Source organism: Lygodium microphyllum, unplaced genomic scaffold (genome assembly GCF_053477565.2).
Source record: "Lygodium microphyllum isolate KBCC unplaced genomic scaffold, Lygodium_microphyllum_v1.1.10 scaffold_121, whole genome shotgun sequence".
NCBI classification, from domain to species: Eukaryota; Viridiplantae; Streptophyta; class Polypodiopsida; order Schizaeales; family Lygodiaceae; genus Lygodium; species Lygodium microphyllum.
In genome coordinates, this window is record NW_028229604.1 from 55,427 (window position 1) to 82,913 (window position 27,487).

The 27,487-nt window shown below is 41.0% G+C and overlaps 1 pseudogene; it reads right to left on the minus strand.

Moving 5' to 3' along the window:
* Nucleotides 1-27,487, minus strand: part of LOC148008599 (pentatricopeptide repeat-containing protein At4g18520, chloroplastic-like) — a 52,394-nt pseudogene that overhangs the window by 10,667 nt on the left and 14,240 nt on the right.

Consider the following 27,487-nt stretch of genomic DNA (forward strand, 5'->3'; position numbering starts at 1 on the left):
TAATGAAGGAGCTAGGGACCCTTAGGTGTTGAACAAAAACATGCTCTACCTTCAAAGTCCTCATGTATAAAATGAAAACCTAAAGAGGATCCACTGACATGTAAAACTCAAGAGTCTCCATCAAAGTCCTCATGTATAAAATGAAAACCTAAAGAGCATCCACAGACATGTAAAACTCAAGAGTCTCCATCTAGCTCTTTGACATCAAATTATGCATTCTTGGACAATGCAAATTGTTAGATTTATTGAGTACCCATGAGAAGTTGGACACCTCTTCTTGCATATGAAGTTATTAACCCATATTAGCATTTGAAAATTGTTATTTTCACATTTTTTCATACAAGATTGATATATATGAATAAATTTCTTGTCAATTAAGTATCAAAATTTTACTAATTAATTTTTTAGGTTTTGAGATAATTATAATGTATCATGCCTAATTTATTATTAATTTCTAGAAAAAAAAATCCTTTAAAAATGATATAGTTTATAAATCAACATCCTTGTGTCATAATAGTTTTTATTTTGAAATGCACAAAATTAAAATTATTAGAAACTTATATGTTATTTTTTACCCAATTTTTAAAAATGAGTCATTCTCTTAAGTTTTTTTAGAGAATCCAAGGGAATCTCCTTAGGAGAAACATGCAACTTACTTGAAAGGTTTGCAACTATGTTGAAGAACAAACTTAGCGAAAACATGGTCTATAAAGAAAGCCTAGAGAGTCATCCTCATAGTATTCTAATACCCATCTAAGATTTGTCACTTTGCAGCCAATGAAATATGCAAGTAGCAAAAAATTACTTAATTCTAGAGAGGGGTAGTTGCGTCCATTAACCTAGCATTATTTCAGCTCACTCCCCTAAGATAGTATTAGCCTGGGTTCTATCCTACTAAAGGTGATTATGCTCCTATGATTCTTCCTAAAATTTCTTTGATTGAGAAGTTAGTCGATTGAGTGTGTCCACCCATCCATAAGAGTTAGTAATTAAGATTGGGCTTGCCACTTTCCACATGCTCACCCAAGGTTTAATTATTAAATCCAATAATTATGTAGATATTTAAGAACATCAAAGGTATTTTTAAATAACTAAGTAAACTATAAACATTCATAATTTTTTCTTACCAAGAGACCTCAATGTTCCTTAAGTCCAAATCCCAAAAAGAAGGTTATGAAACTTACATGAGTAGCACTAACATTAACTTTATACATGTACTAAGAACTATTGACTGAAGAGTTTTTTTTAAACGATTCTCTCTTGCTTACATTCTGAGCTTTCTTTTTCCAACTTTATAGTGAGGCCACTATGATAAAAGGATTTATATTCTCTTCCAATTAACTCTCTTCTTCTCAGATTTCCATATAATTTAATCTCTTGCTTTTCTTTTTCATCTCTTACTTTAAAAGTTTGGAGATTCCTTTCTCATCTCTTAAATAAAAGCAAAAGACCTCTTTTATCTTCTATTGGAATCTGATTTCCTATCTCTTTCAACATACGTTTTCATTGATTTCTTCATTACGCTTATCCCTCTTCTCTCTATCATTAGAGAGAGCTCAACTTTGCCAAGCTAATCACCTTCCATACTTTTATTATCATCTTCTATTTCTCAATTACATTTATCCCTCTTCTCTATATCATTAGAGAGACCTCAACTTTACCCACTTCCTTCTCCTTTGATTTCATACTTCAATTTTATTTCTACAGCAAGGGGTGAAACATATGTAGAACTTACATGGCACAACGGGCAGAGTTTGAGCAATGAGTAGAGAACACATAACAACTATAAGGAGAATAAAAACTTCTTTAAGTTCAAACAAACTAATACGAAGATGGTTCTGTCCACCCATGTGCTTCTACTTTGAAGCATAGATGGTGATCTATATAGATAATAGGCGAAGAGCTTAAGGATAGCTAGAAGAACTCGAACTAGTTGAAAGATAGATTGATGATAGCTTTGGAAGGATCTTCCTTTTATAGCTTGAGAGAATAGTCTGATCAGCATCTCTAACTATATTATGAACCTCCCCTAGTTAGCAAGGGAATATTCCCTGGACTGTCGATGGCCGTGGACTAGGGGCACTTGTTTATGACATCTAATATCTCTTGCATTTCTTTAGGCTATATACCATAGTAATCTCAAATCCTACTCTAGATATTGAGAGCATGGGTTTGGTAGAAATATATAGCCAATGGTGTTGCATCTTCTACTATGAGTAGCAACACTTTATGCACTTGTGAAACCTTTTCATTGGATTTTAACTCAATAACTACATTATATTTTTCAAAATCAGAAAAGATAGAAGCAATTTTGAATGTATTAAAGTTGACCCTAAAAAGATAGAAGCAATTTTGAATTGGCTGATACCTAAAAATGTGCATGAATTACTTTCTTTCTTAGGTCTTGCTAGCTTTTATAGAAAATTTGTGAAAAATTTTTAATTGCTTGCATTACCTTTGACAAAATTATTAAAGAAAGGTATTGTATATCATTGGTTTGAAAATTAAAAAAAGTCTTTTGATTTATTAAAACATGACTTAACACATGCTCCTGTATTGCAACTCCCTGACTTTAATAGGCCATTTTTCCTAGTAGTCACTGACGCTAGTGGATCTGGAATAGGAGCTATCCTTATGCAAGATTCCCATCCCATAGCCTACTCTAGCCGCAAGCTTAAGCCCTCTAAACTCAAGTATTCTACCTATGATAAGGAATTGCTAGCTGTAGTACAAGCTTTACGTCAATGGAAGCACTATTTAATGGGATCTGAATTCATGATTAAAACTGATAAGATATGATATTTTCATGGGTGACAAGTTTAAGGATCATGGTTTCCTCGATGAGGATATTATTATGGATAACTTGACTTGTTCTTTTTCTGATTTTGAAAAATATAATGTAGTTATTGAGTTAAAATCCAATGAAAAGGTTTCACAAGTGCATAAAGTGTTGCTACTCATAGTAGAAGATGCAACACCATTGGCTATATATTTCTACCAAACCCATGCTCTCAATATCTAGAGTAGGATTTGAGATTACTATGGTATATAGCCTAAAGAAATGCAAGAGATATTAGATGTCATAAACAAGTATTTTAGAAAATGATGAGATTTTTGAGCTTGGTGAAGTTTTGCTATGGCTTCCTAGATTAGGGTTTTGACCCAGCCTTGGTTTTTTACTGATTGTGGGAGCTATACTTGATCATTTTGAAAATTTCTTATATGAGGATGAAGCTTACTTCATGAGCTATCATTCTCCTAAGATGGCAACTAAAATCGTGCTGCACAGAGATGGATCAAAGCATTCGATCAACATGGGCACATATTTTGACAACGTGACGAATCTTCAGCAATGCTGAAGCATATGATGGCCAATGTTGCAGCATGATGTGCCATAGAGATGCGCCTGATGTTGAGGAAGATTTCCCGAGAAGACATCATGATGAATGGTGTCTTGTAGTGTGAGATCCATAGGCTCCAAGATGCCTAGGTATTGCTTGGTTATGGAGGCCACATGATAGATCCTAAGAAAAATGACAATGTTGATTAGTGGACACGGCAATTAGGAGCAAAACAACACTTATCCAAAAGAAAGTTTATCAAGATCTCTTCTGGTTGAAGAGTTATAAGGGCTTGAAGCAAGATATGTGTAGGGTGGCTATGGCTGCCACAAGGTCGAAATTTGGAGAAGAAGGAGTGGGAGATGAGCTCCTAGACTTCATCTGGACTAAGCTAAAGCTAAGCTAGATGAGAATAGAATGGAGCTGGAGGAGCATGCCCAACTGGTCTCTGATACCGTATTAAAATATGCGGGATCTAGAGCATGGCAGTTGCAAAAGCTATGGAGGTTGAAAGAGGAAGAAGAAACTCATGAAGACATTGACCCAGACAAGGAAAAATTGTCACACAACTGAATTAGGTTCCAAGATTGAGACTTGGACTCATAAACACAAGCTTGTGTGTGTACATTGACATAGATACTTTACTGGAAAGAAAAGAGTACTATCATTGCATTAGAAAACGAGTGCAAGTACAATGCTTTATAGGAATTGAGTGGTGGCACTTTCTCCTACCGTGCATGTATGGGATTTTGGTCATGAGCCCTCATTGCTCCTTACAAAGGGACTGAAGTAGGTGTGATTGCAAAATATCTCAACAATATATTGGGAAGCTCTTCTACACTTACCACTCTGATTGTTCCTTTCATTTTTTTTCTTTGGCTTTCGGGTTTATCAACCTTTTCCATTGACTTGTGCATCTTGGATATAATTCCATGAGCTAAGCAAAAGATATATTAGCTCTTCTTTCCCTTAAATCATATCATAAATTATAGTCTTCTTCACCCTCACCTAGGGGTATATTAGCCGCATGACAACGTTTTCAAGGAGCTTCTATTTTTGTCTCCTTTTTCTTTGCATCATTTTTAGCCTTTTCTTTTGTTCTTTAAGATCTTTGTTTGCCTTTGTCCTATGTCATTACCATACTTTGCTAGTTTTGGATTCATCTCTCACATTCTCTCATTCTCTTTGTGCTGGTGCTACATCTACTTGCCCATACACCATGAAGTGCACTCCTATCCTTTTCTTTAGTTGATGGACCTTGAGTGGTTATAGCTCATGGATTTGACTATGCAATCATTTTGCAACGTTCCGCAACGAACCCATATATAACACCGTTAGTTACGTGGGATGGTAGGATGCCTTATCCTTCAACACTGTTGCATCCCGCGTATCCCATGCAACGGCGTGCAATCCAGGCTTTGAGTATAAATTGTGCGGAGAGCAGTGTCGCCTACCTCGTCTGTCCCCGGGAGGCTCTCCTTGTTGCAGACCCTGCGTTGGTGGAGATACGATGCATTTGGATTTGGATTGATTCATACTTGCATCCTAGCTAGATAGAAAGGAAATAAAAGAAAAAGAAGAATCATTGCATTGAAGCGAAGCATGTGAAAGAAATGAGGAAAAGTAGAGAAGTACCACCTGCCGGCACGCCGAGAACCAACCACCATTCTCTATTTTTTATTTTCCTCTCCTTTAAACATATGTAATAGAAACTCTCTAGTGGTATTATGTGAGGCTCATAATGACAACCTTATGATTTTGATCCTTTATGTGGATGATATGTCGATTGTTGGGAGAGCTCATGATGAGTTGAATGCCTTGAAAGGTCAAATTAAGAAGATATTTGAAATCAAGGACATGCGATAGGCCTCACATATTCTTGGGATGCACATTATGCACAATTTCTCTAAGGGGATCCTCTACTTATCGCAGAAGGAGTACATCCGAAAGGTCCTTGAGCAGTTTCATATGTAGGATTGGTTGTCTTTTACCTTCTCACATGAAGGTTAGTCAAGCCGATTTTCCACAATGTGATGAGTAGAAGGCTGAGATGGCCAAGATGCCTTTTGTAAAAATGCAAGGCTTGGGGAGAAACAACTGGTTGAGAGAGCGTAGAACCCCACCCTTTGGGGCACAGAGGATACATCTTAGATCGCGCACGTAATGAGGAGCTTGATCTGGGAGGTTTCCCAGAGAAGATCCACCAAATGTTGAATGAATATGACGTTACTCTCTTGGTGGCCACCACTACCACCACCATATCCACACCTAGCTCTACAACCCAGGTGGACACTAGCAACACTCATCGTGTGACATAGCATTTGCAATGGGAGTTGTGACATGCTATATGGCTACACCTAGAAGATGGCATTGGGATGCTACCAAGGGTATCATAAGATATTTAAAGGGCACAACAGCTATGTGCATCTATTATGGTGGCTAGGATATAGGAGTCATGGGATACACTAACTTTGATTGTGCAGGACATGTAGATAGCAGGAAGAAGTCCACCTTTCGCTATGTCTTTATCTTTGCTGAAGGTGTTGTTTCTTGGATGTCGAAGGTGCAGAAATACATCGCCCTATCTACTATAGAGGCAGATTACATTGCTGCCACTAAGACTTGCAAGGGAAGCCTTTCCTTAGGCTATCTAGTGGTGGCAAAGACCTTGGTATTATTGATGCAATCCCTACACTATATTCAGGTTCCATGAGTGCTATTCACTCAGCCAAGAATCCAGTCTTTCATGTGAAAATGAAGCACATTGAGGTGTGTTACCACTTTATTCAAGAGGTCATTGAGGATAAGTTTATTGAGCTTGTCAAGATCTCAACTAATCAAAATCATAGAGATATGCTCAATAAAAGTCTCTCAACAGCAGCAGCGGCGGAGCATTTTTCCTTCCTTAGGAAGTTGATAGCCATTGGATGAGATGACATCTTTTCTCATCTTGTGGTAATAATGTAGATTTGTACTTTGTCACTTTTTTATTATTCTCTCCTCATTAGTGGGAAAACTTTCCTTTAAGTGGAAGGTTGTTGGGGATAAAGGTGCCTATGTCTAGCCACTCGTATATTAGTTACACTGGCAGTACCTACATACCCGCACACTTATACATTGCAAGTGGTGGATACCCATCACATTGTCACTTCATTCTTTATTCTTTCAATGACATTTGAATAAAGGAAAGGGTAATCACACATTGTGATTAGTGGAGTTCCCATATCTTATGTGTGTCTCTCTCTCTTACTCTTGCTTCTTCCACCATAGCTCTTGCTTCTGCTCCATGCTTTCACTTTAGGGCTCACTCCCTTCACCTTTATGGTGTGATGCTTTTTGTGAAAATCCTAAAAACCCCTAACTTTGGGTTTTTGAAGACCTTGTAGAAAGATTTGGTTAATGCTTGTTGGTTTGGATACCCAATAAAACTCAACCTTCTAACACCTAAGGAGTTCAAATTCTCTTTATTCTTTGAATTTCTATAAATCATAGGAAATTTCTCTTGTCAAATTTGAGTTGTTGTACAAGTTGACCGGTGATGAGTCGGAGGTAAGTTCACACAGTGATCTTGAGGTGCCACAACCACCTAAGACTAGACGCACCAAAGGGGACCTGCCACTCCACCTAAGGCATCGAAGGTTGAAGGAAGAATAACACAAGTAGTCTAGGGATATATAGGCTGAAGATCAAAGGAAACCGCAAGACTTGCCAAAGCAATTTACTAAGTTTAAGAAAGGCAAGAGGGTAGTGATCTTGCTAGGAGCCTAATGACAAGGGCAAGCAAGCGAACTAATAGAGGTGCTAACCAAAGTCAATGAGGTTAATCTACCTAAGGAAGGGGAGATACCCTCACTTGTCTTTATTGCGGATTCCTTGACCAAGGAAGAGGAAGAAAGTCTCATTGCCCTCTTGTGTGAGAGTACATGGATGTCTTTGCTTGGTCCCTCGATGAGCTGAAAGGGGTAGATCCAAGTGTCGTACCTCATAATATCCCCATGACCCCCGATGCAATGCTGATCAAAAGTAGCAATCATACCCTATGAATCCCAAGCATGCTCACGCTATCAAGAAAGAAATTGACAAGCTGCTAAGGGCACGTTTCATTTATGAGATTGAGCACACAGATTGGGTCTCGGCTATAGTGATCATACTGAAGAAGAATGGAAAGATTAGAGTGTGCAACAACTACAAGAAGTTAAACGCTGCTACCAAGAGGGACAATCATCCTGGTGATCGAAATCCATACTAGGAGCTATGTTGTGCCAGCTTGGTGACCACAATCTCGACTATCTACTAAAATTTGCTAGCAAATAACTCATAGTTATACAGAAATGAATTACTCACACAAACAAAGGAGAGGGGCTAGTGATGGTGTTTTTCATAAAGAAAATTCAGCATTATCTTCTGGATATGCCCTTTATTTTCTTTGTTGACCATCAAGCCTTGCTGTATCTAGTAAACAAACCTTGCGCTATAGGATGCATATAGCTCGACGGTTACTTTTGCTTCTTGAATTTGACTTCTTTTTCATCGTATGCAAGGGAAAGAAACACTATATGGCTAATCATATGTCTTACATACCCAGGTGAGAAGTCGTTAGATGATAGGGCATTGGAGACAAATTGCTAGATGCACATCTATACACCCTATCTACTAGCGAAAGAGACGTGTTTAGAACCAACTTGATGCCATACTAGGCATACAACATGGTTCAAGTGCTTGAGTATAGACTACTTGACCAACCCATAGAAAAGGCCTGACTAAGGTGACTCATTCTCAAAATCCAACCCTATTAGTTAATAATAGGCCAACTCTATCAACTAGGGCAAGACAGATTGTTGCAGAGATGCATGTGTGAGCACGAAATGCACCACATACTAGTCGAGGTGCTGTCGAAGGGTTTTCGAAAGCAAAGTCGCAACCACGGAGGACCTTGTCTAATTTCAGGATAGAAGATCAATCTAGTAAGATCAGATTCAATTTGAAAGCTCAATTTCAGATAATATGAGACTTACAATCAGCTACATGTGATTGGGAGCATCTCCAATAAATGTCTTGACAAAAACTCATGTCATATAAATAGCCTGTCTCTCCCAAAAGGAACAAAGTAATCTGAACTAAGATCTAAGAGGTTGGAATAGGATCAAGAAGACATCTTTGTATTCAGGTACAGAAGAGTGATTTAATGGCAAATCAGACCAGATCCATCAATGGTTTCTCAGGGGTTTTGGAAGTAATGAGTGGTAAACATGCAGGTAATTGTCAATTTCGCACAATTCCAAAGGTTTGACCCAATTGTTTAAGCCTTGGTGAAGCAGAACTTGGTTGCAAGCAGTGGAAGATTACTGTAGAAAGAGTGTTTAATCAAAACCATAAGTAATGCATCAATCAACATCATTGTATCAATCATTGGCAGTTATCATCTGAAAGCAGAATCTGTTATGGCTGTTTAGTAATTTCCACATCATAATCTGTCCTTGATTTTTACTCCCCCTGGCACTTTGCTGGAATTCTGCCACTTAGAAGTGCAGATAGCTCTTTGATTTGCTGAAAGAAAGAACAGTCAGCATAAAGAGGACTTCTTTCTCAACAGGAGTAGCATTGAATTTTAGGATCTGGAAGCTTTCGAACAATTTTGGACCATTTGCCACACCATGTCAAAGTTTCCTTCTCAGTGTAGAATTTCACAGCAAAACCGTGTCTCAGGACTGCCCCGCTCATGAATCACAGTTGAAAACCTGACAAGTAATGGTCTCTGCACACCAGGAGCACGTAGAAAATCTGCACATATGAGGTGTGAAATATCATGAGTCACTTCAAAGAAGCCCTTTGCGCTGGTACCTCTGGCATGGACAATACGTTCAGGAATTCTGCTGGGATCGCAATTGATAATCCCCTTGCTGTTCTGCGAGATTAAACGGGTATTTTTTTTTTAACGCACAAACTTGGCGTCCTCTCCTTCTTAGCAATCATTTGTTTTTTCCCTTCCTGATCACTCTCCTCCTTTTTTCCCAGAAAAGCGGCCTCCTCCCACAATAGCCCCCTCCCCTCTTTCACCGTTTTCAACAATTTGCCGCCCACCTCCAGTAATTCCTATGATAAGTGCATTCCATGAAACTATGTCTTGAACTGAACACCTGCCGTGATTTTGTAAACAAGCCACAGCTGTGTTGTACATAGTCACAAGTGTGTTGCCAACATGAAGCTCTTGATCCAGTCCCCTTTTGTATATCTCTACATGGAGTTCTCGGCCTGTATCTAAAGCTCCTAAGGTGGCACAAGCTCTCAAACAAAGAGCAAAGTAATGGCACCCACAGACACACCTTCCACTACCATTTGTTTAAAACAATCTAAAATTTATTCACCGAGCCCATGCTGAGCATAAGATGCAACCAATGCAGCCCATGACACTGCATCTCAAACAAGCAACTGATCAAACACCTCTCGTCCTTCTGCAAACTGATCCACACTTCCCATACATGCCAATCAATGTGTTACCAACAAAAATGTTTTTTTCCAACCCTGATTTCCTCAACTCTGCATGTATTTCTCGACCTGTCTCCAAGGCTTGAGTAGTATCACAAGCTTTTAACCAGAGAACAACTAGGACAGTATCCACAGATATACCCTGCTCTTTCATTTCCTCAAAACATTGTAAAGCCAAATTGCCCTCATGGTTATCAACGTATGCCTTTATCATTACAGTCCATGAGACAATGTCTTTAACAAGCAGTTTGTCAAACACTTTCTGCCCTTCTGCATACAACCCACATCTGCCATACATGTCTATCAGCGTGTTTCCTATTAAAAAATCTGTTTCTAATCCTGATTTCCTGATCTCAGCATGGATCTCTCGACATGCGTTTATGGCTCCTCTACTGCCACATGCTTTCAAGCAAATAATAAATGTGACAGCATCTGCAGAAATACCATCCAATTGTAGATGTTGGAAACATTCCAGTACTTCCTCATTGAGACCATGTTCAGCGTATCCTGCAATCAATGCAGACCACACAACTGCATCTCGAACAAGTAGTGCATAAAAAATTTGGCATGCCTCTGCCAATGATCCACAATTGATGTACATGTCTACCAGTGTGCTGCCCATGTACACATATGTTCCAAATCCCCTAGTAATTACTTCTCTATGTATTTGATAACCTGTTTCTGGAGCTCCTGTGATACTAGATGCCTTCAAGATGGAAACGAATGTGATGGGATCCGGGTTGCAACCTTCAAGTTGCATTTGTTGAGAACATTTCAGTGCCTCATCACCAAGGCCATGTTCCACATATGCTGCAAAATGGCCTTCACTTGATTTATACTTTCAGCATATATTTGCATTATTAACAAATTGATTGCAAATGCAATTCACTGATCTACTAGCAAATCTGACCAGATCTATGCCCGAGGCTTTATAAATCCAGGTAATCACTGTCTTGTCCGCTCCTCCTGATGCAAATCTTTTACCATCCCTTGAATAGGCCACACAATACACGATATCTTTGTGCCCCTTAAGACTATGAACAACAATCCCTTGCAAATTTTGAATGTACAAGCTCAGTCTTTCTTCTTCCTCTTCACCTCCATTGCAAGATCCAAGGTAGATGGTAATCGATCTTCTAGTGCTTCTGAAACTGAGCCAAACTTCCCAAAAATCTCCACCACTATGCTTCCCACAAATATATTCACTTCCAAACCCCTCTCCACTATACTAGCACGCAGAACAAAAATGTAAACACAACAACTAAGTATGTACAAAGTAACAAATGTCACACACACAACTTTTTGGTGGATTCCACACCTCGGATGCGTAGTAGTACGACAGTGCACGGTGGAATTGCTGCAGAGGACACTTTAGGGGGGAGATACGACACCCCGCAAGGTGCTATAGTCTCAACTCTGGTAGCCCACGCTTTTCCAAGATACAACATGATTTGTGAAACAATGTGATGAGTTCCAATGGACCAAGGTGCCAGTTTTCAAGGACACAATGGAGCTAAGTCCCATCATTGCAAGACAATCATTCGAGAAATGGAGGATTGACTTCATTGGGCCTATCAATCCCACAGCTCAATATTTGCAAGCCAAATACATCATCATTGCCCCAATTATCTCACAAAGTGGGCGAAAGCTCGAGCCACCAGGAAGAATGACGCACAAGCCACTGCTAAGTTCTTATGTGAGCAGGTAATCTCTCGATTTGGTTGCCCCATCGAACTTGTCAGTGATCAAGGCATGCACTTCATCAATGAGGTGATTGCTCATCTCCTGTCCACCTTCTTGATCATCCATTGAAAATCCCCACCCTACTACCCTCAAGAGAATGGTGATGCGGAATCGAAAAATAAGACTCTAGTAAATGTCCTGACCAAGGTATTCTCTTATTCTTGTAGAAACTAGGATAACAAGCTAATGGCAGGCTTGTGGGCCTATCGAATAGCTTATAAAGTAGCTGTGGGATAGACTCCCTTTAGGTTGACCTATGAAACTAAGGAAATTCTACCTGTGGAATTCTCCATTCCTAGCTTGAGAATTGCTATTCAAGAGATATGGGAGGGAAAGAAAGCATGGACAGAATGTCTAGTTGAGCTAAAACTCTTATAAAACACTTGACTTCTAGCCACCCATGCGCTGATCTGCAAAAAGACACGATGCAAGAGCTAGTTTGACAAGCATGTCAAGCAGTAAAATTTCAAACAAGGTGACTTCGTATTGTTCTACTCGATCAAGGGACATAAGCAGAAAATGAATTTTAGGGGGTTAAGACCTTTTAGAGTTCACACCATACGCCAAACTGGTAATGTAGAACTTGAAACCCTAAAGGGTCAGGGCATAGGCTTCTTTAATGATAGCCACATAAAAAAGTACTACCCTCCCACACATCTACTACATGAACCCCCTATGCTAGAAGCCCCTGTCAATGTAGGAGTAGCCACCATTACGGAGATTAAAGATGAGGATGAGGAAGCTGTAGCTCCGTCGGCTTACCTACACATGACCATTACAACCCAGGAGACACACACCATTGATGCATTGATCGATGAGGGCGTTAACTTTAATATCACGACTCACGATCATTGGACTCAAATTGGCAAACCATAGCTACAGCCCACTAATGCCAAACTTAGCCCATTTGGGGGCCGATCATATGAACTTCTGGGAAAGTGCAAAGTTGCAGTCTCTATCAAGTCAAAAATCTTGCCCATGATCTTTTATGTGTTTCCAAACACGAAAGATGTAGGTGCAAAATCGTTGTTAGGACAAACCTTTAAGAAGTAGGCCCACTGTGATGTTGACTACTAGTCATAGTGTATTCACCTAGCCATCGGCAACGTACGAATCGTCGTAGCTTTCAGCAAGGGCTATGCGACTCCATCACCATCGGTAGAGAAATCCACCATCAAGCCTAAGGAGGGGGATCGTGATTTGTCGCCACCACCCACCAAACCTCAGCACCAAAAAAAAGCCAACCAAAAATCTAAAACCCTTGAATACTAGTTCAAATGGGTACAAAAACATCCAAGACTGCCGCCTAGGAGCACCCAACCATGAGCTTGCAAGGCTAGAAACCTCCCCTCAAAACCTAGGACGCCTAGAAGAAACCATATTGCGAGCGTAAGGATATTATGAAGGTAATACTTGGATTTGGATACCTACAATGAATATGGCTAAGGACACTATTGAAACGCTACCCTCAAGCATGAGCACACCAAACATCAAGATGAATCAAGCATCAATGCCACAAAAGCCTCTGGCTGTGCTGCAAGGCCCATTGCCATTTGAAAACCTAAATCCATCAAGACTCAATAAGTCTATAGACCCAAATCGTAGCCTGCTACTCCTAAACTACCTCAACCTTGCCCTGGTAGTACCCCAACCACCGCCCAAGCATCTAGTAGTGCACCACCAACCTCACTGGCCATGCCAAGTGTACGAAGGCCACAACCCCAACCAGAACCACAACCAGAGTTGCACCTGTCAGCTACTGAACTGTCAAGCCAAACCAAACCTCAATCACTTGTCAGCCTTAGGGGATCCATTCTAACCTTGGCCGTAGAATTAGGTGAGAATACATGCGATGTCTTGGTTGCTTTCCGCAGATGCTTGGATGACACGTTGACCATGCTTGCTGAAAGCTACGATCGACTAGACTTAGATCTTTTGGATGAGCCTTTAGCAATGGAAGTGTGAATGCTACCTTGCTCATGGGAGGAATCTGAATTCGTATTTTTCAAAGCATTCGACCACCCTACAACATGGACCAATATGCCCAAATGCAATAAAATCCCAATTTTTATCCTTGGCTTATGCAAAAGTAAGCACAGTAACCATGCGTGGAACCCCCTTAATCTATAATCCTAGGAAGGATTCTTCTTATTTCTGCAGGGGAAGGGGGTAAGGTGGAAATAAGAATAAAACGCAAAAGAAAATGAAAACAAATCAAAACCAATTCATGGCTAAGAAAAAGGGTCATAAAATTTGGAATGTATGGACTACTTGAGGGAGACATTTAATTCTATAATTAAGCATTTCAATTTCATTAGCATTTGATCTTTTTCCTCTGCATATAATTGTTTTGAAAAGAACTAATGGTGAACACGGATTCATGACAGGCACCCAGCATGATGACAGGCCAAGAGAAAGCCAGCAAGTTGCCATTTTCACAAGAAGAGCAAGCAAAATATGGCCTTTCCATGAAAATAAGGGCCTTTAACCAGTTCAAGTCCAGCCCTTATTTGCAAAAGTAGTGAAGCAGATTGTCGAACAATGCCATCTGCAAAAGTACATGGAGGTATTTGGTCAAGGAGTGGACTACAGCTAGTGTGTGGAGTTCCTTCGGACCTTTGGTAGGAGCCACGGCACCATGACAGTGCAGAAAATAGAAGAAACCCGCCAAGTCCAGATCGAATTGACTCCAGAGTTGGTGGAGAAAGCATTGGGTCTAGCCAATGATAAGGTGGAAAGGCAGCTGAAGAGAGATGTGTATGCCATGTTAGGAATGGACAAGCTGATGGTCCACATAAATGATGGCATCAACTTGGCAAACATCCCCAACCCCGAAATCCAACTCCAAGCCAAAATGATGCACACACTATTCTCTAGCCAAAGGTACAACTCAATAATGAGCCGAATCAATGTGCCTATGCTGGAGAGCATTGCAGCAAGATCCCTTGATGAAGTAAATGTAAATGGCTTTGTGTGGAAGACCATTGAGTCTTCAGCAAAAGAACTAGCTACAGGAGGGAGGAAGACCGCTAGGAGGAGAGTCCCCTACTACTAGTGCAAAAAGAAAAGTGTCATCCTCAAAGGCCTCTACCATCGGATTCGGTGGGGTTTTGACAACTGTAATAAGTGAAGCATTGGGGGAAGGACAGGGTGAAGGAGAAGGAATTGGAGAAACACTAGAGAGGTCACCTCCTCACAATGAATAGTAGCCACACTCTAGTGAAAGGACAGTGAGTGATGATGAGGAAGGAGAAAAATAAATGCCAAGAAGCCCAACGAAAGCCAAAGAAGAAGGATTTGCAAGAGAAGGATGAGGAGGAAAGCAGGAAGAAAGAAAAATTAGACTTACAAAAAGCTAAAAAAGAGTCTAAGAAGAAAGAGGAAGAGAGGAAGAAGAAATAAAACGAGGAGTCAGAGAGGCTGAAAGAAGAATCAAGAAAATCTGAGGAGGAGAGAAAAGGGAAGGCAACTGAATAAGAGGAAGAGTTGAAAAGGAAGGAAGATGAAGACATGGTTCTAGAAACACGTATATCTATAGAGGAGCAGTGTAGACAGGATGAGTTGTGTGCCATGAGAGCCAACTAGAGATGAAGACCCTAGCTCAAGCACACAAGCACTAGAGATCACGCCACCCGTAGTGAAAAAAGGTAAGGGCAAGGCCCCAATCGATCCCATCCCTACTCTCCTAGTGCCCACGACCCCCACAACTATATCCACTCTAAGCTCCACAGCCAAAGTGCATGCTAGCAACCTCATGGCTCAGGTACAGTAGTTTGTTAATAAAGAAATGGCCCAAGGAATGGGGGAAGATACCCCCATACCAGGAACTAAAACACCGATGTGGAGCCCCGAGAGGAACACCAAGGAAAAGGGAATTCTCTTGCAAGAAAGTCTATCTTGTAACACCAACAAGCTTGTTTATTATGTTTCATATGATCACAATGAAGAAAAGAACACCAGGCACAACAAATCTTCATGCAGCATCATGTAGATCTCCCACGGATTTGATAGAATCAACCATATTCTTCAATATCTTCATAAAATCCATGAATAGAACAAAGAAAGCAAAGGAATACACCATCTTGGAATGGAAATACATCACATAGTATTCATCTTCAATATCTTTATAGTCTTCTCTCTCAATCTCTCATATACAATCACTCTGTTTCAGTAGATTTGGCTATCTCTGACTCTCTCTCTCTCTCTCTCTCTCCATCAATAATACATCATATCCTCACTACAATCTCTCAAAATCACTCTCAAAAATCCTTCTTAGGTCGTGGATACCCCTCCCAAGAGGTATGTGTGATATGAAGAGTCACCAGAGCCACTACAGTGTCTTTTCATAGCTCACTACTGTCACTTCAGTCTAGTCTTCACTTGAGTCTTCACCAGCTACTTCTTCCACTTCTTTCAGCTCTTTTTGCACTTGTATTCACCTCTTTCCAAGGCTAGAAAACTTTCCCAAGCTACACATACATTCTACAGAACACATACAGAAGCATACAGAACAGTCACAGAACAGTACCAGAACAGCTACAGTACAGAACAGAAACAGAACAGAGACAGAAGCTCAGAAGACCTACAGAAGGTTACAAAAGGTCATCAAAACCACATAACTCGTACTCAAACCATTCAAAACTTTCACAAACCATTCAATAAGCTTTCACAAGATCTCAATCTTCATCAATCAACACTCCATCCCTCCTTACAGAAGACAATCAGAACAAAACAGACCAAAACAGAGCAAAACAGAAGGTATACAGAACCTATCAGAACATCATAGAACCACCAATAAACATCACGAAATTCCAAAACACAATCAATATCATCCAAAACACTCTCAAACCACTTCCAAACCAATCAAGCATCTCATAAAATCAACCATTCAGCTCTCAAAAACAACAAAAATCAGCCAAAAAACAAGTCATTTCAACACTCAACATATCCCCACACTTAATAAGGAAGCGTCCTCGCGACCCAGGAAAAAGGGAATACAAGTTCAGGGAAAAGCTCAACTTTGATCGTCAATATCTCTTTAAAAAGAATCCATCCACCATGACCCCAACTTTTAACCTGTTTCTGATATAAAAATACAAAGAAAGGAAAACCCTTTTTACAGTAACACTTCTCATCAAACTAAAAAATCACAACAAATTTGTAAAGGATATAAGAGGATTCTTCTTCTTCATCAGCATCAGCTTCAACTCTGCAACCACGACCCAGCACAACAATTCTCCAAAATGTAACTCGCACACGAAATCCAATCCAATAGGAAACCACCACGTTCGTTTGACATAAATGAACTCACAACACAAACACTACACACAACACAACCATCTGAATGACTCCTCCAAAAAGAGAGATTTTCATTAAAAAGCATCCACCATACATTGGAAAGGTATCAATGAAGATGATCCCTCTTGAAAGATTGATGTTGTCGGAAACGATCCATAGACAAGGATTCATCTACAAAGTTTTTGGGAGGATTTTGAAAAAACTGAAGACAGCACATCCTTTCCAACAGGACCAGGTATTTGCTAGGCAAACAAAGGGCATGAAAATACAAAATATCCAGCTGTTGGGAATCAATGCTCACATTGACATTCATGCACAACTTTGGAATAGGCTTGGAATCATTATGAGAGTGCCTATGCATATACGCCAGGTACCAAGCAAAGTGAGCAGTTAATCTCACTGAGGGATCCGCAGACTGGGAATATTGCTGAGCAAAATGAACATAGTTCTGATAAGCTTGACTGGAAGCTGTCCAATCTCCTGGAATTACTGGCCAATTGATCTGAGGTCCTGTAAGGGAATCATCCGAACTCCATCCCCTTCTTCTGGAAATCTAATTATCAAACCCGTCATAGTCACTAACCAACTGAGGTGGTTGAGATATAGAAGTGTTAGGAGAGGGTAGTGGAATAAGAAAAAGTGGATGAAGGGAGGGATAGGAAAAATCATAAAAGGAAGAAAAGGTTAAAGAAGGAGTGGCAGAAATTTGGAGGGAATCACTAAGGAAGGGTGTTAACTGATACATAGGAAATGTGGAGGGTACATGAATGGATGGAGAAGGACAGGGTGGAGAAGGGAAAAATACCCTATCCTCAATAAAGGAACAGTATGTAAAAATGGGAATTTGAGGGAAAGATGAAGGTTGGAAAAGAAGGGGTAAAATAATTGTGGAATTAGATTGACAAAGGGAAAGATATATAGCATAGCGGTGAGCCATTTGTTGGTAATAGAGGAGGGTAGGAACAGAAGGTCCTAAGAGAGATCGTCGATGATAGGCATCAAAGAAGGAAGCATCAAACGGATTATGTTTTGAAAGATAGGCTAAGAGATCCATCCTCAGTTCATTAGTACTCTGGGCAGAGATAGGAGCTGTGTTTTGTCTTTGATTCAGGACCACAGAATCAATCATGGGATGCCACGAATTATCATGACAATCAGCCACTTTGGAGGAGTAACTCTGGAACATGTCAGCTATGCGCAATTCCAAATGGTTGACATACAAAACAGCCTGTAAGACCACATCCCCCACATACCATGCCATATCCACCTCATCTGGAATTAACAAGTCTCCTCGTAGATACATGTAGGACATCAACATGGTATCTGGCATGACAGAATCTTCAAACACCATCCTTACTACCTCTGTCAGCAACTCAACAGACCAAGCCCCACTCCATCCATCCTCTGGAAGAGGTAAATCCATCGTGGAAAGCTTCATGTAGAAGACCAACTTTTGTAAGTGGTAGTGGACAAAGAAAGAATGGTCTGGTGGAACATATTCCTGAAACTGCTCAAATGTAGACCATAACAAGTCCATTCTGGACTGCAATCTTTCCACTTTATCTTGGAATAGAGGACACAAAGTAGCCTGTCTCTGAAGAGCAGCCAAGTCCTGCTGTGAAAGAGAAGGAATCAATGGAACATTAGGGCTTGGAGGAACAGAGTGGGATTTTGCCACTTGATCTTGCAACTGCTGGATTTGAGAGGCTTGGGAGACCACTGTGTCATTAGCAATCTGTAAAGCTGAAAGTTTGTCATCTAAGATAGCTTGAAACTCCTTTGCTTCTCTGGACATCCTCTCCTTCTCCTCTGAAAGGCTAGTAACCTGGGATTGAGCCTCTAGTAACTGGATCTTCAAAGAAGAGATCTCATCGCTTTGGGTGGCAACCAGTTGGGTTTGTTGTTCCATTTGCTTAAACAAATCTCCTAGGGTATCCTTAGCAGAAGCTAACTCGGATGTTGCCTTATGCAACTGGTCCTTAGACTGCATGAGTTCTTCATAAAAAGACGCGTACAGCTGTTGAACACAGGCTGTCACTGACAACTCAATGGAACTCTGAATATCTTTACAGAGGAAAGGAATTGCATCTCCTGAGACTAGACTGTTCAGTGAGGGAACTGATATGTCCAATGATCCTTCTCGATGTGCTCTGAACAGGTTATTACAAGTGAGATACCCAGGAAGATCACTGCCAGAGGTAGCAGGAATGGGCACTAAAGGAAGTATGGAAGGAGCTTTATCCGCTACCCTCTTCAAGCATTTGCGCTGGATGACCAGGGGAGGCGGAGAATCATCATCCTCTATGTCAATGGGTTCGGACTCATCTGAAGGTGGAGGAGGAGGTACGGGATCTGATGGAGGAGGTGGAGGCAGAGTCTTCGGTAAACCTGAATAGGTCAAGAAGGCAGACAAATATGATCCATATGTGACATTGGTAACATTACCCCTGGTGACTTTGACGAAATGTTGATCCATTTTAGTGAGGAGGTAAGTGCTCCAATCAATAGCAACTCCTTTCAACACCATCTTGGAAGCTGTAAAAAGCTCTTTGGACAAGTACTGGGATGGCGTTTTGGCAGGCATAAACCTGTCCTAGAGAAACTGACAGATCGTCTTCCATATGGAATGAGTGATCATGGAAAAGGAAACTCCTGAAGAGTTGATCACCTTCTTAACATCCAGCATTTCCCTTGTCTGCTTTTGCAACAGCTTCAGAATCTCTTCATTAGAGAAAAGCTGACGAGTGGTAACAAAAGGTTCACCTTTGGAGGGAAGAGACAGAGCCTTCCCTAAGCCTTGAGGTGTCAAAGTCATAGAAATTCCCTGGACTAGTCCTGTCTTCTTGCTGTAGGAGGCCAGAAACTCATCACATAACGACGGATCCTCTGGAAGCAATGGAAAGGAGGTAGCCACAAAAGCAGCGAGTCCTGCCTTCGTGAGAGGCTCAAAAGTAAGTAGGGAAGAGTAATCCCTACTAACTAATGGGACGTACTGGATAGGCGGAGGAGCATGAGAAGACACCATTCAGATGGTTACACACACACCACAAACACAGACAATCAAGGAGAATGCCTGCAAAGCAACAGACAAAAATCCAAGGATAAGAGAATAACCAAAACAATAAAACATGACTCAACCAACTAACCTCAAGCAAACCACAGCCTAGAAAAAATTCGACATGACCTTGAGACAAATGCGACCGAAAGCTTCATGCTATGCATCAGACAAACACCCAGAACCCCGTATCAGGCAATGAAAGAAAAAACTGCATACCGTACCCGTAACCGTATCAAAGACAGGAAACCAAAACAATACCACATCCGACACATATCAAGACTACATCGTTGATAAACCAGTGGTTAACCATGGAAATAACTCCAATGACTACGCATACTCTGTCAAGATTGTGGGAGAGAAGGAAGGAGTCTCACTTGTAGCTTTCTTGCTTGCACAATGGGGGAATACACACAAGGGTGGAGGCTGAAAACAATTTTCCTCTTCTTAGTTGTGTAAGCCAAAAGAACTCAAGTACAAAGAAATAGAAGAACCCTAGATATGGGTCTCAAAACCAAACTCAACTAACTAAGGTGGCATACTAACTGAGCCACGAATTAGAGTAGATAAGGATAGCTATCATGTAGCTATTATTCAGGGGCGGTGTACCAACCGCATCTGCAACTGACAAGTCGGTGACATAAATACACGACGGTCACCCTGGCGTATCACGAGTGGAGCTCGATATCTCAACACTCCCCCTCGAGCTCAATCCCAATTCCTGCACACCAAGCAGGTCTCTGAACTTGCGCAGCTTCTCTACGCCCAATGCCTTCGTGAATATGTCAGCTACCTGATCCTCTGTGCTGACATAAACTAGATCAATAAGACCTAGTAAAACCCTCTCTCACACATAGTGATAATGCACCTCAATGTGCTTTGTTCTAGCATGATAGACTGGGTTATTTGCCAAGTGTATACTACTCATGTTGTCACAATAAATGACAACTGGCCCATCTGTAGGCTGATGCATATCATAAAGTAGCTTATGCAACCAAGCTACCTCACATGCAGCCATTGCTGCACCCCTGTACTCAGCCTCTGTGCTCGACAAGGCAACTGTAGGCTGTTTCTTGCTGCTCCAAGTGACTGCAGCACTCCCAAAAGAGAACACATATCCACTGGTAGATCTTCTATCAGAAATACTACCAGCCCAATCAGCATCAGTGTATCCATGCAGCTGTATCTGAACCCCAGTCTCATAAAATAGCCCATACTGCAATGTGGACTTCACATACCTGAGTATGCGTCTAGCCGCATCCAAATGCGATTTCCTTGGAGCCTGCATAAACTGACTTACCAATCCAACAGCATAGCTCAAATCTGGCCTGGTAATAGTCATATAAATCAAGCTTCCTACTATGCGTCTGTACATAGTAGGGTCTTCCAAAAGCTCACCTGCATCTGCGCTCAGCTTCACATTCTGCTCCAAAGGAACTGAAATAGGCTTACAGCCTGTCATCCCATATTTGGACAGCATGTCCAATCCATACTGCCTCTACAAGAGCTGTATCCCACTTGGTGATCTAATCACCTCAATGCCCAAGAAATAACGCAGCTCTCCCAAATCCTTCATCTCAAACTTCTGCTTCAATAGCATTTTCACATGAAGGATATCTTCATCACTGTCACCTGTCATAATCAAATCATCAACATAAATGACAAGTAGCATAATACCTTTCTCTGTTTTTCTCACATAAAGTGAGAAATCTGCCTTGGAAATCTGAAAGCCAATAGTGACAAGATACTGTCCTATCTTGTCAGACCATGCTCTAGGTGCTTGCTTCAAGCCATACAAAGCTTTCTTCAACCTGCAAACAAACTCAGGATGAACAGCATGCACATAACCTGGTGGCTGCTCCATATAGACCTCTTCTTGCAAATCACCATGCAAGAAGGCATTCTTTACATCCATCTGATGTAAAGACCATCCCTTTGATGCAGCCATAGCAATGACTGCTCTTACGGTTGCCATCCTTGCAACCGGACTGAATGTTTCTTCATAGTCAATGCCATATGTTTGTGCATACCCCTTGACTACTAATCTTGCCTTGTATCTGTTCACAGAACCATCTGCATTGTGCTTCACCTTATAAACCCACTTACAGCCAATTGCATTTTTACCTTTAGGCAAAGGTACCAATTCCCATGTAGCATTTTCTTCCAAGGCATCCATTTCTTCATCCATGGCTTTCTCCCATTTTTCTTTTCCCATGGCTTGCTCAAAAGAAGTGGGTTCTGGTTCCTGTATCACTTTGACCATATATGCATAGTGAATGGCTGTAAATCCATCATATTTCAGCCTATCCACAGGATACCTAGCTCTCGTAGACCTGCGCAAAGTAGGTTCACTCCCAGGTGCTCTCAAAACATCCCTGGTCTTCCTTACTCCAGGTGTAACAATAGAAGGAATACCCAACTCATCATCAATGCTCTGTTCTGAGCCACTGGATTCACCATCCACATAAGAGTGACCTGCATTCACATCAACCATGGGCTGATCAACCTTCTCTTTTCCTTTTCGTGATACCTGCATACCACTATCTGCATTGCTTTGAGAAGATTCTCCTGATCTCAATCTGCCTGTCCACGGTGAAGAATGTGAACCATTGCTAGAGGACGCTCCAGGTCCACTAATATTTTGTGACTGCTGCTGTGAATTCTGTGCAGCATTACCATTTTCTGCATCAACATCATCAATCACATTTACTAGTTTATACCAGCTACTCATCTCATCAAAAACAATATCTCTGCTCACTGTAAACTTACGAGTAGAAGGGTTATAGCATCTATACCCTTTTTGCTGCAGAGAGTAACCAATAAAGATGCACTTCTCAGCTTTTGGATCCAACTTGGATCTCAACTCATCTGGCACATGTACATAGGCAATGCAACCAAAAATTTTCAAATGAGAAATATCTGGTTTCCTACCAGTATACCTCTCCTCTGGAGTCATCCCATGTATTGCTGCAATGGGAGTCCTGTTCATTATATAGACTGCTGTAGCAACTGCTTCAGCCCAATAAAAATCTGGCAAGTCTTTTTCATTGAGCATGGCACGAGATACCTCTCCAATATGCCTGTTTTTCCTTTATGCAATTCCATTTTGTTGTGGGGTATAACTGCATGAATATTGCTGCTTTATGCCATGCTCCTGTAAGAACTTTGCAAACTCATTTGAGAGGTACTCTCCCCCTCCATCTGACCTTAGGCATTTTATTTGCAGACCTGTTTCTTTTTCAGCCATAGCTTTAAGGGTTTTGAAATGCCCAAAAACTTCACTTTTCTTTTTCATAAAATACACCCAAACTTTTCTGCTATAGTCATCAATAAAAGTGACAAAATAATGACAGCCTCCAAGAGATGCAGCTTTAGTAGTCCACACATCAGAGTGGATTAATTCCAATGGCTTCTCACTCTCTTGAACATGTCTAGGAAATGGTTTCCTTGCCTGTTTTCCAAACTGACAGGCTTCACATACCTTATGCATTTCTGCAACCTTGAATTTCGGCAAACCTGCAACAATATTTTGGGCTTGCATTGATTTAAGTCGCTGTACATTAACATGACCAATGCGTTTATGCCAGATATCAATATCTGCAACTACACCGTCCCATGTGCAAACATTGCTGCACTCAATTCAGACATGTCTGCATCCAATGTAAACATTCTGCCCTTCTTCTTTCCTTTTGCTATCACGCGACCTTTATTTTTCATATCCTCAACAAAGCATCCATGAGGATTAAATCTGACCTGCAAGCCCTGCTCAACCATTTGACCAACAGAAACCAGATTCTTGGTGATATTCGGGACATGAAATACATCGGACAGGTATTTCTTTTTCCCATCCTGCATAGACAAAGGAATTTTTCCAATCTGCACAATCGGATGTGCAGTATCATCACCAGTCTCCACAAATCCTGGTTTTTCCATTTTCCTTGCATCCTCCATCCATTCTGCATGACCTGTCATGTGGTTTGATGCACATGAGTCAACATACCACACATCATTGCTTTCTTCTGCACTTGTTACAGAATTGTTCATGTGCTGTACCATAAACAAATGCTCATTTCTGTCATCACCCTGTCTACTAGAAGATGCATAATTTCCTTGTTACAGTTTTCCATTCATGATGTCATTCTGCTTTTTATAGCAGTCTTTAGCCATATGACCCATTTTACCACAATAGTAGCATTCAACATTACTGTTTGCATTTTGGCCTCTTTGCCATCCACCACGACCTCTTTGGCTCCCCCTGCCTCTAGAGTTACCACGTCCTCCTCCATAGGACTGGTTTTCTTGAGTTTGCTGCATATTCTGATTTCTACCACGGCCTCCAAATCGGCCTCCTCTACCTCTGCCTCTACCTCTTCCAGCATTTGAGTAGAAGACAGCTTCCTTTAAAGTTCCTCCTGAAGAAGACGCACCACCATTTCTCTGCTCCTCAGAAATTAGAAGAGCAATCAACTCCTCAAAATCAGGAAATCTTTCACGGACGGAAATGGATGTCCGAAACTGCGCGTAATCCTTTCCTAGACCATTCAAGGTCACAGAAACTAAATCATCATCTTCCACTGGCGACCCAATGGAAGCAAGTGCATCTGCAATCTTCTTCACCTTCATGTGGTAGTCATTGATGCTCATACTTTCTCTTTGCACGTTATGCAACTCTTGCTTGAGCTGCATTTTCCTGGCTTGCGTATTTGTACTATACATTTTTGACAGAGTATCCCATGCCTCCTTTGGCGTACTTGCATCCTGAATATGCACAATCATAGAGTCTGAAATACTGATAGACAGCCAGTACATAACTTTCCTGGCTCTCTCATGCCATGCTTTGAATGCCTGCATTTGCTGTTGATTGGGAACATCAGGAAGAACTGGTTCTTCTTCATTTCCTGCAACAAATTCCCAATATCCTTTTCCCATAAGGAAATTCGTCATTCTAAACTTCCATGCTTGGAAGTTGTTCTTGTCAAGCTTTTCAGTGACAATCTGTGAAAGAGAATCAGACGCCATTACAGAACACTGCAAAAAATTCTGTCACTGCAAAAAACACAGCTTCACTCTCACAAGGGCAAATCTGCAAAACTGGCGAAAGTGGTATTTGACCACACAGTCACTTCCTAGTGACGATTTTGCATCAACAGGCAACAGGGATGATTTTGTAACTCCCAATGTCTCTGCACATAAGCATACGATGCAATTTCTACAGTAACTTTTCACCGACCTGTAGAACAGTGGCTGCACAGTATAAAACTGGGCTTTTTTCTGAGTGCGTGCAGAAAACTTCCGCCTCCAAAACAGGCCCCGAAATGGCCTCAAATCAAAAAAATAAGGTCGCCGAGGGCTAAAGCCATTTCCCGCAGCATATACTGCCCTCTTGCTTCACCGCGAAGGGTGTCTCAACCTGAGACAATGCACTCCTGCACTTTCCGGCTGTGCTACCTGCAGAGATCTGCTCCCAAAACAGAAAATGAAAGCAACACTGCTCCTCTTACCAGAACACCGCGAGCTTGGCTTGCTTTCTTGAGCTCCTTACCACGAACAAGGCTCTGATACCATGTCAAGATTGTGGGAGAGAAGGAAGGAGTCTCACTTGTAGCTTTCTTGCTTGCACAATGGGGGAATACACACAAGGGTGGAGGCTGAAAACAGTTTTCCTCTTCTTAGTTGTGTAAGCCAAAAGAACTCAAGTACAAAGAAATAGAAGAATCCTAGATATGGGTCTCAAAACCAAACTCAACTAACTAAGGTGGCATACTAACTGAGCCACGAATTAGAGTAGATAAGGATAGCTATCATGTAGCTATTATTCAGGGGCGGTGTACCAACCGCATCTGCAACTGACAAGTCGGTGACATAAATACACAACGGTCACCCTGGCGTATCACGAGTGGAGCTCGATATCTCAACATACTCATCCCACGAAACGGTTTATTAAAAAGGGGAATTAAGTGCAGTGAGGGGGAATTAATTTAATGAAGGGTTGATTTTAATAATTTATTAAGAATGGGTGAATTTTTATTAAGTGATAAACCTTAGCAAAAAAATGGCGGTTCCTTATTATAAATTTAATTACCAATTATTAGGTGAAAACGGTGCGTTAATTCGAATCCCGGACTTCGATACCCAGATTGGGTCTCTAAATGGAAGTTCGTGGATTACAAATTAAGGTGATGTGGAGCGCTTTTTTGCCAGCGCGTGCTCTTGTGACGGCGGGTTCATTTTAATTAAAAATTAAAGTGCCTCTGTAGCGCACGTAGCGCGTGCTAAGTGAACGGCGGGTTTATTTTAATTAAAAAAATATGGTGTAGTTATATAATGCGAATGCGCATGCCATGGTAGTAGTCAGGTGTCATTTATGTTAATTATGGGTTTCGTTTGTTTGTTGTGGTTGGTTTTCGTGGTGGAGTTTTGTAGTTTTATATTAACCGTGGGTTTTGGGGAGCTTTTGTTATTATTATTATTATTATTATTATTTTGTTTTAAAAAACATAACAAAAAAAGGGAAATACCTGGTAGTGGGTGTATGAAAATGCAAAGAATGCGCTCTCCTCAATCCAAAAATATCTGGATTTTTATTTCCTAGATAGTTAGTGGGTATGTGGATGAAAAATGAGTTTTTATGTTTTTTTTTTTTGGATTTTTTTTTATGAATTTAGGTGTTGCATGAAGTAGTTGTTCATCTTAGAAAATATGTCAAAAATAAGTAAAAATGGTAGTGGAAGTTTTAGGAAATTTTCGGAAATTAATTTGGAAATTTTTTAGCATTTTTAAAGAATTTTTCATGGTTTTGAGTATTTTTAAAAGAATGTTGAATTTTTTTAAAAAAATAGGTTGAAGTTTTTTCTTGAAATTGACAGGTTAGAAAAAATAGGCAATTGGTTGCAAAAATAGTAGGAATGTGTCTAGATTTTTTTGTATTTTTTTTCAAAATTTTAAGTGTCTTTTAATGTTTTTTTTAAATTGTCAATGGTTTTGTTTTGTTTTGTTTTGTTTTTTTTTTGTTGAAAGGTTTCGGGTGTTTGAATTAAAAATCTGGGAAAATACCCAGAAATAGGCTGCGTGGCAGCTGCGTGTCAGCAACGGGCTAATGATCTTCCGCACACGATCCCGCACACGAACACGCACAAGCAATCGCGATCACGCACTCGTGCGTACATACCTACGCGTGTGTCGACGGCTCGAGGGTGGCTGCAGGTGGGACGGGGGTTTATGGAGGTTTGGGTGTGGTGAGCTGCTCCGGGAGAATAGGGGGCTTACAGCGGGGTAGGGGGGTTGTGTGTGTTTGTGGGCGCGGGTGGGGGTTAGGTGGAGGTGTAATGGTGGGGAGGAACAAGGGCTTGCAGGAGGTAGAGTGTGTGTGTGGAATGGTGGGGGGAAAGGGCTTAGATGGGGTAGCTGGGTTTGGTTGCAAGGGGGGAAGGGGGGTTTAGGTGGGGGGGTGTGGTTATGTGTGTGATGGGGGGCTTGGGTGGGGTAATGGGGGTGGGAGGGTTGGTGTGTGTGTTTGGGGGGAAGGGGGGCTTAGAGGAGGTAGGTGTGTACTTAATGGGGGGTG